This window comes from Nipponia nippon, unplaced genomic scaffold (genome assembly GCF_047370975.1).
Source record: "Nipponia nippon isolate SJK-2023a ecotype South Korea unplaced genomic scaffold, ASM4737097v1 scaffold_1, whole genome shotgun sequence".
NCBI classification, from domain to species: Eukaryota; Metazoa; Chordata; class Aves; order Pelecaniformes; family Threskiornithidae; genus Nipponia; species Nipponia nippon.
The window spans coordinates 147698408-147710499 of NW_028262290.1; the positions used below are offsets into that span (position 1 = coordinate 147698408).

At 35.6% G+C, this 12092-nt stretch overlaps 1 long non-coding RNA gene across 5 annotated transcripts in view; it reads right to left on the reverse strand.

Moving 5' to 3' along the window:
• Positions 1-12092, reverse strand: part of LOC148057658 (uncharacterized) — a 50938-nt gene that overhangs the window by 3501 nt on the left and 35345 nt on the right. For 4 of the 5 annotated variants that reach the window (XR_015708789.1, XR_015708778.1, XR_015708784.1 and 1 more), the window contains 2 exons: positions 9632-9808; positions 624-4864 (listed from right to left, as the gene is read on the reverse strand). This is a non-coding gene — a long non-coding RNA (uncharacterized LOC148057658). Of the gene's footprint in view, positions 1-623; positions 4865-9631; positions 9809-12092 lie in introns of those variants that run through there. The other variant, XR_015708772.1, reaches the window with a different exon arrangement.

Sequence of the window (12092 nt, forward strand, 5' to 3'; positions counted from 1 at the left end):
TCACTTGAAAGTTGTAAATATAAGAGACTTAAATATAGACGGAGCATATTAGTTCTGGGTAGCCTCGATTGGCCCCATATGATCATTAATCAGTTGAATTCAAGTTCAGAGCACTTTCACCATCAGTGGCTAATCTTAGAAGATGCTTCCATTTAAAATAACATTGAAGACTGGTCAAAAAACACTGCAGCTGAGTTCCTCTTATATAAAGAAAACAATCGATCTATGAATTACTGCCCACTGCTCTGCCCCATTAATATTTACACTCATTCAGATTTTGAAAATTACCTGGTTTCACCTGTAATGAATATGAGGTTTGGCTTTTTTCTCTCCTCACTAAATTCACTAATCTTTGCCTCTTCTCTGACATATTTTCTACAAACCCCTGTGTATTTCCTGTGCATATAATTTCTATAGGGTATCAGGTACTAGAAATCTTCAATTCTATTCAGTCCACAGTGACTCTTTGCAAAGAGTCCCTTGAGAGTTTATAAAGGATGAAATGATACAATGCATTTTAACAATGAACATCAAGTATGTTTGTGAATATGGCATCTCTTTTGATGTATGAATGTACGTTCCATTTTTAGGAAAAAAATAGATATAGAGTAACAGAACAAGAATTAACAAATACATTCCAGTTTTAATCTGATTCCATACTACTGAAAAGATTGTGATAAACAAAAATAAAAATAGCAGAAAACAAAAGACCAGATTAAACCAGAAAAATATAAATAGATGTGTTGATAGTTTGTATTTCTTTAACATCTATATAGCTGTGTCATAAACAAATAATTTTACACAAGTATCACAAATACCATGATACAGAAGAAGTTTAAGATATTGCAATCAATACTCTCCAGCACAACTTTAAAATAGCCAGTTACAAAAAAAAGTACTTTTTAATATCTTTTTCAGGCCCCAGGGGAAATAATTAAGCAAACACTATCAATCAGTAAAATCAGAACAAATAACCAGTAAGTGTTCAGCAATCCATGGGATGCATATACATTAAAATGCAATTAATATATTACATTCAATGTATGAGTAAAGTAACAGACCTTATGCAGTGGAAAAATCTGTGAGGATACACGCTTTGAATTTAAAATACCATGCTTTTCCTGTCTGTAAATTTACTATAACTTTAACCACAGAGTGCTGATATTTTATCTAATCAATGAAAATTGCTACCTAATTTCTCAAGGTCCAGTTTATGAGGTAATTTGAACAGCTGTAAAATTTTTCCCCTTTCTTTCCAAATAATATTACACTGCCAAAGCAGACGTTTTGAATGAAGGGAAGTAAAAAAAAACAACTTGAAAAAGATGAAAATTACTGTATCAGGTGATAAGAATTTTTCTTAAATAAGAATATCTAGTTTGGATGGTTTGAATTATTTTCCCTTGAATTTGTGAGGAAAGAGTGATAAGTGGCAATGAAATATAGTCTCTTCTGCCCTCAAAACACCACAGAGTTGAGCTCCAGTTGAGTAATAACTAAAAGATAACTCTGAGTGATAGTCATGTTTGGTCCTATGACTCAAATCATTGATATGTATGAAGATTTTAAAGTAAAAAACCCTCTGCTTCATAAAAAAAGATCTTCACAAAATCCATTTTACATTAACTAGCACCTTTCATGGCAATTACACCAGAATGGACAAAGCTATTAGAAATCTTGGAGTTCTGTGCCCTGTTTGTATCTGGTTACAAACCCAGAACTTCATGGGCATTTTAGCTACAAACAGTAAATTAAGAAAGATGTCAAGGAAAACTTAAATGGATTTAATTGTTCTGAGGAATGAAGGAGAACCGGCATTAGAAGTACTAAGTAAACGAATTTACATCCAGTGTTCTCTAGATATTTTTTAAGGCACTTCATTCACCAGGCCACACAGTCTTTGATGGTTTCATGACACATAGAAGATACTTTGGCCACAAGAGGGCTCACATATTTTATCATTATTTTTAAAAAAATACAAGTATAATAAAATTATAACAATATAAAGGCTATATTCAAGGCAAATATCTGATGCCCAGATAGTCACACTGTCATGAAAAAATAATTTGCATAAACTATCAGAAAAAAATGAAGCAAAAATAAGGATGTTCCTATAGTCGACTTAGATCTCACCAGGCTTTTCATCAAAATGAATCTGTTTCTATGATGTTACAACAATTAGCTATGTATAAAATGACAAATTAATCTCTTATTTAAGCAAGTAATTTTAATGGTCTCTGTTAAAAAACCATCCAGTACCTACCTATTCAGGTAACACAGTGTATACTCATTAAAGTTGACCTGGTAAGAATAATAGAACTTTATTTTTCTACAGAGACTTGCATTATTGCTAAAAACACTGATAACACTGTCATTATATTATCAACGTAGTCTGTTCTCACCATTTTCAGATGAGAAGATAACTCAGGGCCTATTTCATTGAACTCTGAACTTAATGAGAAACTATTCATTGACCATAGAGATATTGTATCAAACTAAACAAGCATGAAGTACAATATAGAAAATTTGCTGTGCAATGGATGTACCTTCATTACAGTTCACCATTTGTAGGACAGAAATTACTGCATTTCCACACCTTTGATTGGTGTTGCGGAGATAAAAAAATACAGGAAAAGAACTGTCTGAAATACAGTAGAATGTGCAGTTGGTGGGAAATTTTGTTCTTTAAAATCTGGTATCAGTCCAGATGGATTTGAAAGAAACTTGAAATTCTGAAAAAAAAAATCTTGGAAAAAATGAAATAGAATCTTTACAAGATTAAATAGGTTCCACCAGGACTCCATAAATTTGAAATGAAAGTTTGTCTGATTCATCCTTACAACAGTAGCAAAGATACCACCGAGAACATATTAAAGTCACTTGGCATCTGCTAGGGCTCCCCTATCCTGTCATTCCAGGCAACTCTCACATACAAACCAGCTTTGGCTGTAAAACCCTACCGTTTCCACATCTTGTCCCACAGCTTTCAGACTGCAGTTCCTAGGTTCATAGTAGGGCCTCTGGAAGCTCTGACAACCCTTGTTAGAATGGAGGCTAAGGAGGTTTTCCATCCTATTTGCGTGCTGTTGAGTTCAGTCTTAGTAAAGCCTGCATGCTTCTTCAGACAATAAAGATGCTGAGTGCACTGCATAAAATATGCACTACTAAAACATTTAGCTGCAGGGAGAAAATCACAGACCTAAGACATGCCGCACAACTTCTTGTCCACACTGATCAGTACTAGTGACCTCCAGAGAGGACTGGTTGCATTCATACTGGGCCAGGTTGAGTCCCATGGGGGACATGTGTGGATTTTAGATATTCTTAGTCTGTAGTTTTCTACCTAAAATAGCACTGGGCTATGTCATGGCCTATGGGAGAGGTGTTTTTATAGCACGGTGCCAAACACGTGTTGCATCTTCTGAGATGTGGCCTGATGTTACGTGGGCATGCCATCTCATATGTACTGCCTGTAGGGAACAAACCAGCACCAGAACTGCTCTAAGGTTTTGTCTTGAGGAATTGGTTGGTCTATGCCGAAAAAGAACGAGTGAAGCAATAGAGACAGACTGAGGCTGATGGAGAACCAATACCTAAGGACAAATGTCAGTATCTACACCATTAAAAATTATTTGTCAGTATAGGTATAGTCCTAGCACATCTGGCTGTCCAAGTGCTACTTGCTCAAGAAACAGCATAAGGCTTTTTCAACGGGCAAGATTTATACTAGGACCAGCTTTAGACCATGGGAATTCATAACTTTTCCAAGGTTTTCAATCTCAGTCACAGCTTCATGGCAAATCAGAAAGCTATGTCCTGAGTAGCTGTGCTGGAGCTGTGTGACCTAGAAGCACTACAATTCTCAGCCAGTCTCTATGACTCTGAGCAGAGCTCAGTGGGACCCTCTGCGTTCTTTTGCTAGAAGTTAATTACATTTGATGATTAGAGGGAATTTGTGGGTTTTGACAATCAGCATTTTTCAGCTAGAATGTTTCAGAACATAGAGAAGGAAAATGAAGATTCTAGAGAGGATGGATAGAGCAGAGGAGAAAACTGGCTGAGGAAAAAAGTATGCATAAAGGAGAACTGTGATCACATGAACACCAGAAGCAAGCACTGTGATTCTGGGATAGAGAAGGTATAGTGAGAGAAAACAATGAAATATGAAACAAGGGAGATGAAAAAGACTTCTGGGAAAGAAGGGCATTAGGAAAGAAGACACAGAGAAACAAATAGGCTAAAAAAAGGAGTATTAACAGCTTAAAATCTCGTTCAAGACTGCCTAAGAAAGACGTTAAAGAAAAATGTAGTCTAACAGCACACAAAACAAGTTTTGTTTTTAAGAACTCTGAGTACTATTAACACAATCGCACAAAATTATGTGTCTGAAGTGTTTATCATTGTTACACGCAGGTTAACAGCATATTATTCAGTCCATTAATATTTAATTCCAATCTTTTAAACCTAGCTATTACATCCTCAAATGCTAATGACTAGGTAACAGAATAAAGTATATAACTACTTTAATTTTCACAAATATAATTTGCAAAATCTATAGGCCTGAAGTGTTTTATCAATGCAATCAATGCAATAATACTAAACCTGTTCTGTAGACTCTGGAATTTCTTTTTCCATATTGCATTATTTTGCTCAGCTTCCTTTCTAAGATAGGAAAAAAAAAGTGTAAAGAGAAGAAGTTAAATCAACACAGAGGCTTCTTAAATGTCTTCAAAGCACATCTTAAAAATTTTGGCCGCTACTTTTCTCTGGTTTGCCTTTCTTGATCTTTATGTTTCTTCAGTTTCTCAGTTTCAGCAGTCAGGCTTCTTTCAGCAGCTTGCTGCTCAGATACTACATATGTTATCTGAAAGTAAGTAAAACAATGTTTATTTTCTTCACGCACAATGCAAAAACAAATACAAAGTTTTGTTCGTACACAGTCCTATTCTTGGGACAAGTTTTCCTGTTTTGGGGCTGTTAGATATTTCCCATATCCTGTTAAAAATTGAAAGGTTTTGTAACCTAAGCCAGTAGTTCAAAATCGGCTCATTTTTTTTCTTTGTTTCTAAGGATTGTGACAGTTAGGCAACATTTTGCCAATAATAAAAACAGCACTGCGGATAATTAAATGCAATCTTGTCCTGTGTATATGTGTCTGAATCTCATCTTACTGCTATCAATGATAAAATTGCCATTGCCTTAAAAGGACGAGGACTCAAGGCCTACCATCATAAATTCCCCATGGCAAAACTAGTACCTTGTGCAAAGTATATGGTCAAGTGATCAGAACAAAGAATTGAACTCCTGACTCAGACCTAACTGATTTTCACGATTATGTCTATATTTGGGGTCCAGGAATGCTTCCTAATCTTTGCTTTTGTGTGGATGCCCTGACTCAAATCAGTTCCATGTCAAATGTAAGACCTAGGAAAATTCAGGTACACAGACTAGAAGGGAACTGAAGGGAACACTTTTCCTACTGTAAATTATATTCTACACAGCACAGAGCAAATCTGAACAAAACAAAGATGAGATGCTTGTTCAGTCCTCTCCCCAGCCATCTCCTCCTGCTTCTTCACACCTCACACAAATACCTATTCCCTCCCCCAAGAGATGTTTCATCCCTGTTACATTTCCACAGGTCTCCACACAGACACATTGGACATGAACCTGGTAATTCAAATATATTATCCACCCATCTGTTTGAACAGAACTTCCAAGCTTTTGGCAGTTTTGTGTTAAACCCTAGCCCTATTCAGATCAAGTCATCATTTTGTTTTTTCAGCTGCAGATACATTCCACTTTCTCTCAAATACACGCGTTGGTAGCTATGTGGCTAGTTCAGAGGTGTAAACATCAGAGTTAAAGAATAGATAGCATTGCAGATACATTGCAGTATCGGGCCTTTTTAAATAAAGAAAAGTAATTTTATCTACATACTGCAAATGAAATTCACTGCAAATGTTAATTATTACTAAATGACTGCAAAACCAATTGCATGGTCAAATTCTCCTTCCACACATGGATTTTACACTGCTGTAACACCCTAGATTTCAGTGGCAATATAGCTGGGTAAATGGAGAGTTTGTAAAAGCAGATTCAGGCCCATTGCAGCTATATGCAAAATGGGCTAGAGCTCAAGCCATGTGATAATGGTGTAAAGCAGCTCTAAAGCCACAAGATCTGATTCCCAGCTGCTTGAAATATAAGCATAATAGGGCTTCTGTAACCCTTACTGACACCCTCACTGACTGCTGGGACACGGCAGGGTAGAAAAGAGCATGTCTAAAGACTTTTCACAGTCTGAAGATCCCCAGCTCTTGGGATGGTCCCCTGATGAAGCAGTGGCATTTCCGAACTCCAGTTCAGTATGGCAGTCAAAAAGAAGTGAATGACAGTTGCACTTGTGCTTCCTGTAACATTTTCTGTGAAAAGATGGTAAAAACCCTCACTTTAAAACTAATGCTAATAGCCTAGAAAGGCTTCAACCAGTTCACCTTTAAATATATAAATTCCCTCCATTATATTTTTCCAGCTTACTCGTTTTCCTCACTGCAAACCATTACCATGTCTCTCATTAGACCACTTTAATCCCTTCTGTACTTTGATATTCTTTCTACTTAGTTTTTATTTACTCCTCTGAAATCTCTGTCATCATGTGTATCTCTCAAAACCATGCTCTTCCTGGCTGAAAAGAAGAGCAAACCTCTTTTCAAATGGGGAAAGCAACCATAAACTGGATTAAAATTCAACTTTTGAAGTGAGACTCCTGCCCCTTTTCAAGAGCATCTCCAGCTGATTGAAGTGTATTAATACAGAAGGAGTCTTGATCAATCTGTTGATCAGAAAAGTCCTTGCTATTTAAACTGTATTTCGTATCCTTCAGCTTTAAAACCTCAGGCAGGCCTAATTAAGATTTTAGTCAGATTTATATATAAAATTGGTAAGAAACACTGAACACTAATGTGACAACCATTAGTGCATTAGTGCATTGAAATTTTTGCTTTTCAAAAATTGGAAATGTATAATTCTAAGTATTTATTACTGTCACTCATTCAACTCGCTGCAGAATGATGGACTAAATTTTATATCCTCTTTAAGGTGACTGAAGCTAATGAAATAAATTTATGTCCCCTCTTGATCTATCCAATGAAGCCCGGGTGAAGGGCTAAGAAATTATTACTTTCTTCCTTCACTTCAATTTAAGGTCTCACGTGCCTTCGTTTTTTTACATTAATGTTGTTCAGAGTAGGACACCAGGACACCCCATAACCATAAACCTACTGAATATTCTCCAGTGTGAGCTTCAGCTCTCACCAACCACCCTTGGTACATATGCATGGTCTTTGGACTGCCTCAACACATGACCATCTGTCATGATTGCATGGTGCCTCTCCACAACTGGGTCGGATCCTTGCCTGAGGGCATTAGGTTCCAGACAATGCTGGTTTAGATGAACAGTTTGGTTAACACTACAAGGGCCATCTGTTCTACAGGAAATCCTTTCTCTGTGTCATTAATGAAGGTCCCAGCACATAGCTATATATTTGTCTCCTTATATAAGCTTTTATGTAATAGGGATTATGAGGGCATGTTATTTGCAAATGAATCATTTGCAAAAATACCAAATTTCATTACATAAGTTTGTTTGATACACCTCTTAGTACACATGGAAACTAACCACATGTTTGGCAGAGGAAGTTATTGCTCAGCTAGCTAGTGTTACAGCATGGTTACACCACCTCAGTACCTCAGGCAATGTAAAAGAACTGAACCTCCATCTAAACCTTGCAAATAAAGTCTGTTGCCTCCTGGAAATCAAAATATAAATCCCATTGAACAGGATTCCAAAATTTAACTTTGGTAAGGAAGTTGAGCTCCTCTGCAGCATAAGTTAGGATGTTCCATATTAGCATGGTTATTATAATAACTATATTTCAGGGAAGATCTTTCATGTATTTCAGATATGTAATCAAATATTTAATCAATTTTTAGCAAACTAAGCATGGCCAGAATCTAATAACTAAAGTTTTTCATGTTCACTAAGCTTTTCATCCATGTTCAAACACACTTAGCTTCCAGTCACTGGAACTGTAACTTACTGAGTAGGAAAGAGCACTCTGCAACTAGTCTTTTGGTAACATCTCCCCCTCCTCCCAATCTCCTTTTCATCTTAAAAGATGAAAGTTTGAAATACAACATATCATACTTATCTCAGTACAAAAAGCTACTTATAGCTATATTGCAAAAAATTATTAACTACGGCATTTCAAAATATGATTAGATTTCACCCTGGACAAGACTCCTAATTGCCTAAAAGGTTCTAAAACTAAACACTGTTGGCTGAACAACCATTGAGGCCTGGAGATGGATGAAGATACAATGGGTTTATAGACTTGCTCAGAGGGCTTGATGGATTTTCCCTTTATGCCTAATGTAGAAGAGTGTTGTAAATATCAGACAGAGTGACCTGACTGAGAATTTTCCATTTTGGGGAATTTCAGGAGTACTCTTTCCTCTTTCATAAGTCCTGAAATTACAACTACTTGAGCCATTTTTAAAAAAATCTAGAACCTTAAGATTTATGTGCAAGCCAAAGGTTACCATCCTCTTTTTTGGATATATTTATAGCTTCCACTACTTGCAAAACAAGTGGCATCAAAACAGTTTTATAAATGTCTGTTAAGATCATATAGAAAATTCACTCCTTTTAGTCTACTTAAGTTCAGAAAGATTTGGCAAACTTGAATGAACCTCAACAGTATTAACAGGACAGATCTAAACCCTAATAAATATTTTTTCCCATTAATTATGGCATTATTATAAGGTTTTACAATAACAAGGAGTAAATCTTGAAGAATATAAATAGTAAGGAAGAAAACCATTCAGTCTGAACTAAATATTAGGATTTAAGAGATGAATTTGGGGACGTTAGAAAACAGAACAAAACCGAGAAATGGAACCACAAATGAGAGACACGAGGCTATGAAACAGATTTCAGGGGAACTGTGGCAATCCTATTTTCTGTGACACTCTTTCTGCTCTACTATTATACCCTTCCCATCATGATATTACTTGGCTATGAATTATTTGCTCTAAATTAAGAAAATAATGAAAAACATTCGATAAGAAAAACCTCCCCATTGACAGGACTAGCTAGAATGATCTATGGTTGGACTCGATGATCTTAAAGGTCTTTTCCAACCTAAATTTTTCTATGATTCTAATAGACTTTTCCATCTCTGGAATTAGTGTTTATCTGTAATAAAACAGATATCCTGTTTTATCAACAGTGCAGTATGCGGTCATCAGCTGAAACAGAGTATAAACAGATATTCTATTATTTTCAGAATCTTCAAAATGGATTTTCCAGTGTAAATATAATCCCTATCTAGATACATAAGAATTTCTAGAGGTGAATGCAGGTGTCCCCTGCTCTATCTACAGAACAAAATTACACAACCAAATCTGCCACAGTACAAACACTGAGCAAAATATCAGCTAAGACCATATGTGTACTTAATTGTAATTGAATAGTAATTGAAAAGTAATTGAACTTTATTGAATGTGCTATTGTATGTTCTTTCAAACCCACATTCAAAAATCGAAAAACTGTACAGCAGAACCTTACCAATATCATTTAGTGTTTTACTCATTAACAGCAGATCGTATCTTGAAAGCACTTCAGGCCACGCCAAATTCTACATGGTTTCTGAGAGGCACCATCCTCCCAGGGCTGGAGAGCTATGGGCAGGATGTCAGGTCAGGCCTGGACATCCCCACATCCACACATGCCCAACACAGAATACTGGAAAAAAGGAAATTCTTATTTTATCAAATTGTAATAGAATAAAAGATGAAATCTAAAGAATGATTCATGCACAAACGTTAAGTGCTATTTTTTATATAAGCTGGAACTTTCTAACTTTTCAGTTCCATATCTTTCCTTCCTTGCAACTGGCCACATTACCTTTAGGCCAAAGCTCTACTCTTTTCAAACAGACCAGCCCAACACTGGGAAAGGTTTACTGGAAAAACTAACAACCCCTCAGTAAGAGTCTAGGCATGCAGAAACACTTGAATGTAGGCTTTTCGAGTATAGAAATGACCTAACTATTGCCCACAGCTCTTTATTCCCTGTACCCCTCAACATCAGAGCTGTATGTGTGAAGTTTCTGGTGAAGACCTAGTTTTCAACCCCTACGTAATCTTTAGGGGGTAGGATGCACATCTGTGCAAGACCAGGAAAAATTCTGTAGCAAGACAGTTCTCATAGCATCTAAGCATCCTTTTTAGCTTTGAACAAAAATCTCCTCCTGCTTGAGGAAGATTTTGTCCTTAAAAGGACAGAAAAAAGTTTTGGAGGTAGTGTGGAGGCTGATTTTCTGTTGAAATTTTACATTGTTGCTACTGAGATCGAAATTTTATGTTATTGCTGCTGAGATTTTACTGTATGATTAAAGCATTAAGGCAAGTAGACATCTGGGTAAGTGTCAAAGTAGTACTTAAATGATACTGAATCCATTAAACATCAATATAAATGAAATTCTTCAGTAAAGAATACTCCTCTATGCTCTAACACTTTGAGCCATAAGTCTAAGTAACAAATAGATAATTACCAACTGTATGCCAATTTTTTGTTTTAATACAATGAAATACCACTTTCAAACATCACACATATTTCAACTAACCTAGATGTGCTCCAGTTCCGTTTATCTCAGCATATGGCTTGTTCTCACCACATGCCATAGATTTCCAAATCTAACTATGATTAATAGGATATGTCAAATAACTGTTGAAGGAAATCCAGCTTCAAAAAGTGAGGCTGATTAATACGTTGATTTAGATATTAACTTCTAAACATTGACTTTTTTTTCCCTGTTATTTGAAGTTTTAAGAAGATCGGGGATATCAACAACCTTTACTCAAATAAAGGCATTGTGAAACTTAAATTCAATGTAACTTTAAGAATAATAAGACAATTAAAAAATCCTTTGTTCTATAATAGTTCCCTACATTTACTCTGTGCTATAAAAATATTCTGAAAAAGTTAAAATGTGTCCACAAATATACATATACATTTTCCCGGCAATTATTTTTCTAAAATATTTAAAATATAATCCATAGGAAAAGAGATATCCAAACAGTTTAAATTTCCTCACACCTTTGGTAAATGACAGGATGTAGTAGTAGGTACAGATAACAAATTACATTTTTATTTGATTATGGTCACATTTAGAAACCTCATAGTAGAATGAGTTTTTAAATAGTTCAAAGAACTAATGGAAATTGGTTATAGATTCAAAAGTGCTAATCATTCTTACAAAGGAGGAAAGCATTTTTTAAAGGAAAACCTTCAAATCCTATTAAAATGTTAAAAGATTTTTCCTTATTACTATTACGTGTTTTTCTACTTAAAGGCCTCAAAAGTTGGCAAGTGTGCAGAGGGACTTAAAAGAGGAAGTCTTTGGAAAGGGAGGATGACTTATGTAAAGCAGATCACACTTTCTCTCTTGCTCTCCATAAATCAAAGTGGTTTTGATCATTCAGCATAAAAAAAGGAAAGCATAAATGGAGAGTTACTCCCTAAATATCAAGAATAACACAAAGACATATAATTTTCTTATAAAATGAGTTAGGCCACTGCCACTGGAATCCCCTCCCATGACATTTCAAATGAAACTAGAATGTCATGAAGGACAAATGAATTGCTTGAATGAACTGCTTTGTGGAGTTAGTACATTTACTTGACCGTGGGCATATTTTAAAGTGTTTGGGAGATAGATGACTATAGGCTTCTGAAAATTACACTAAGTATTAAAACCATTTAAAAATCTAGTTATGTATATATTTGCAGACTCTTCTGTACCCCAATAACATTTCTTGTTTTGCAATAATCTTTGCTTTCATCTCAAGAGAATTCAGTTGTTTCTTAATAACCTGAGACAGCCTTTGAGTACCGACAGCTACAATGCAGTAAGATCACATATATTTATCTGTCTGTCAGATTTCCTTCAGCTGTATATATTTATGACGCATATATTATTGTTCCTTGAAGGCTGGGACAAATTAAGGGAATATGTTTGCAAGAA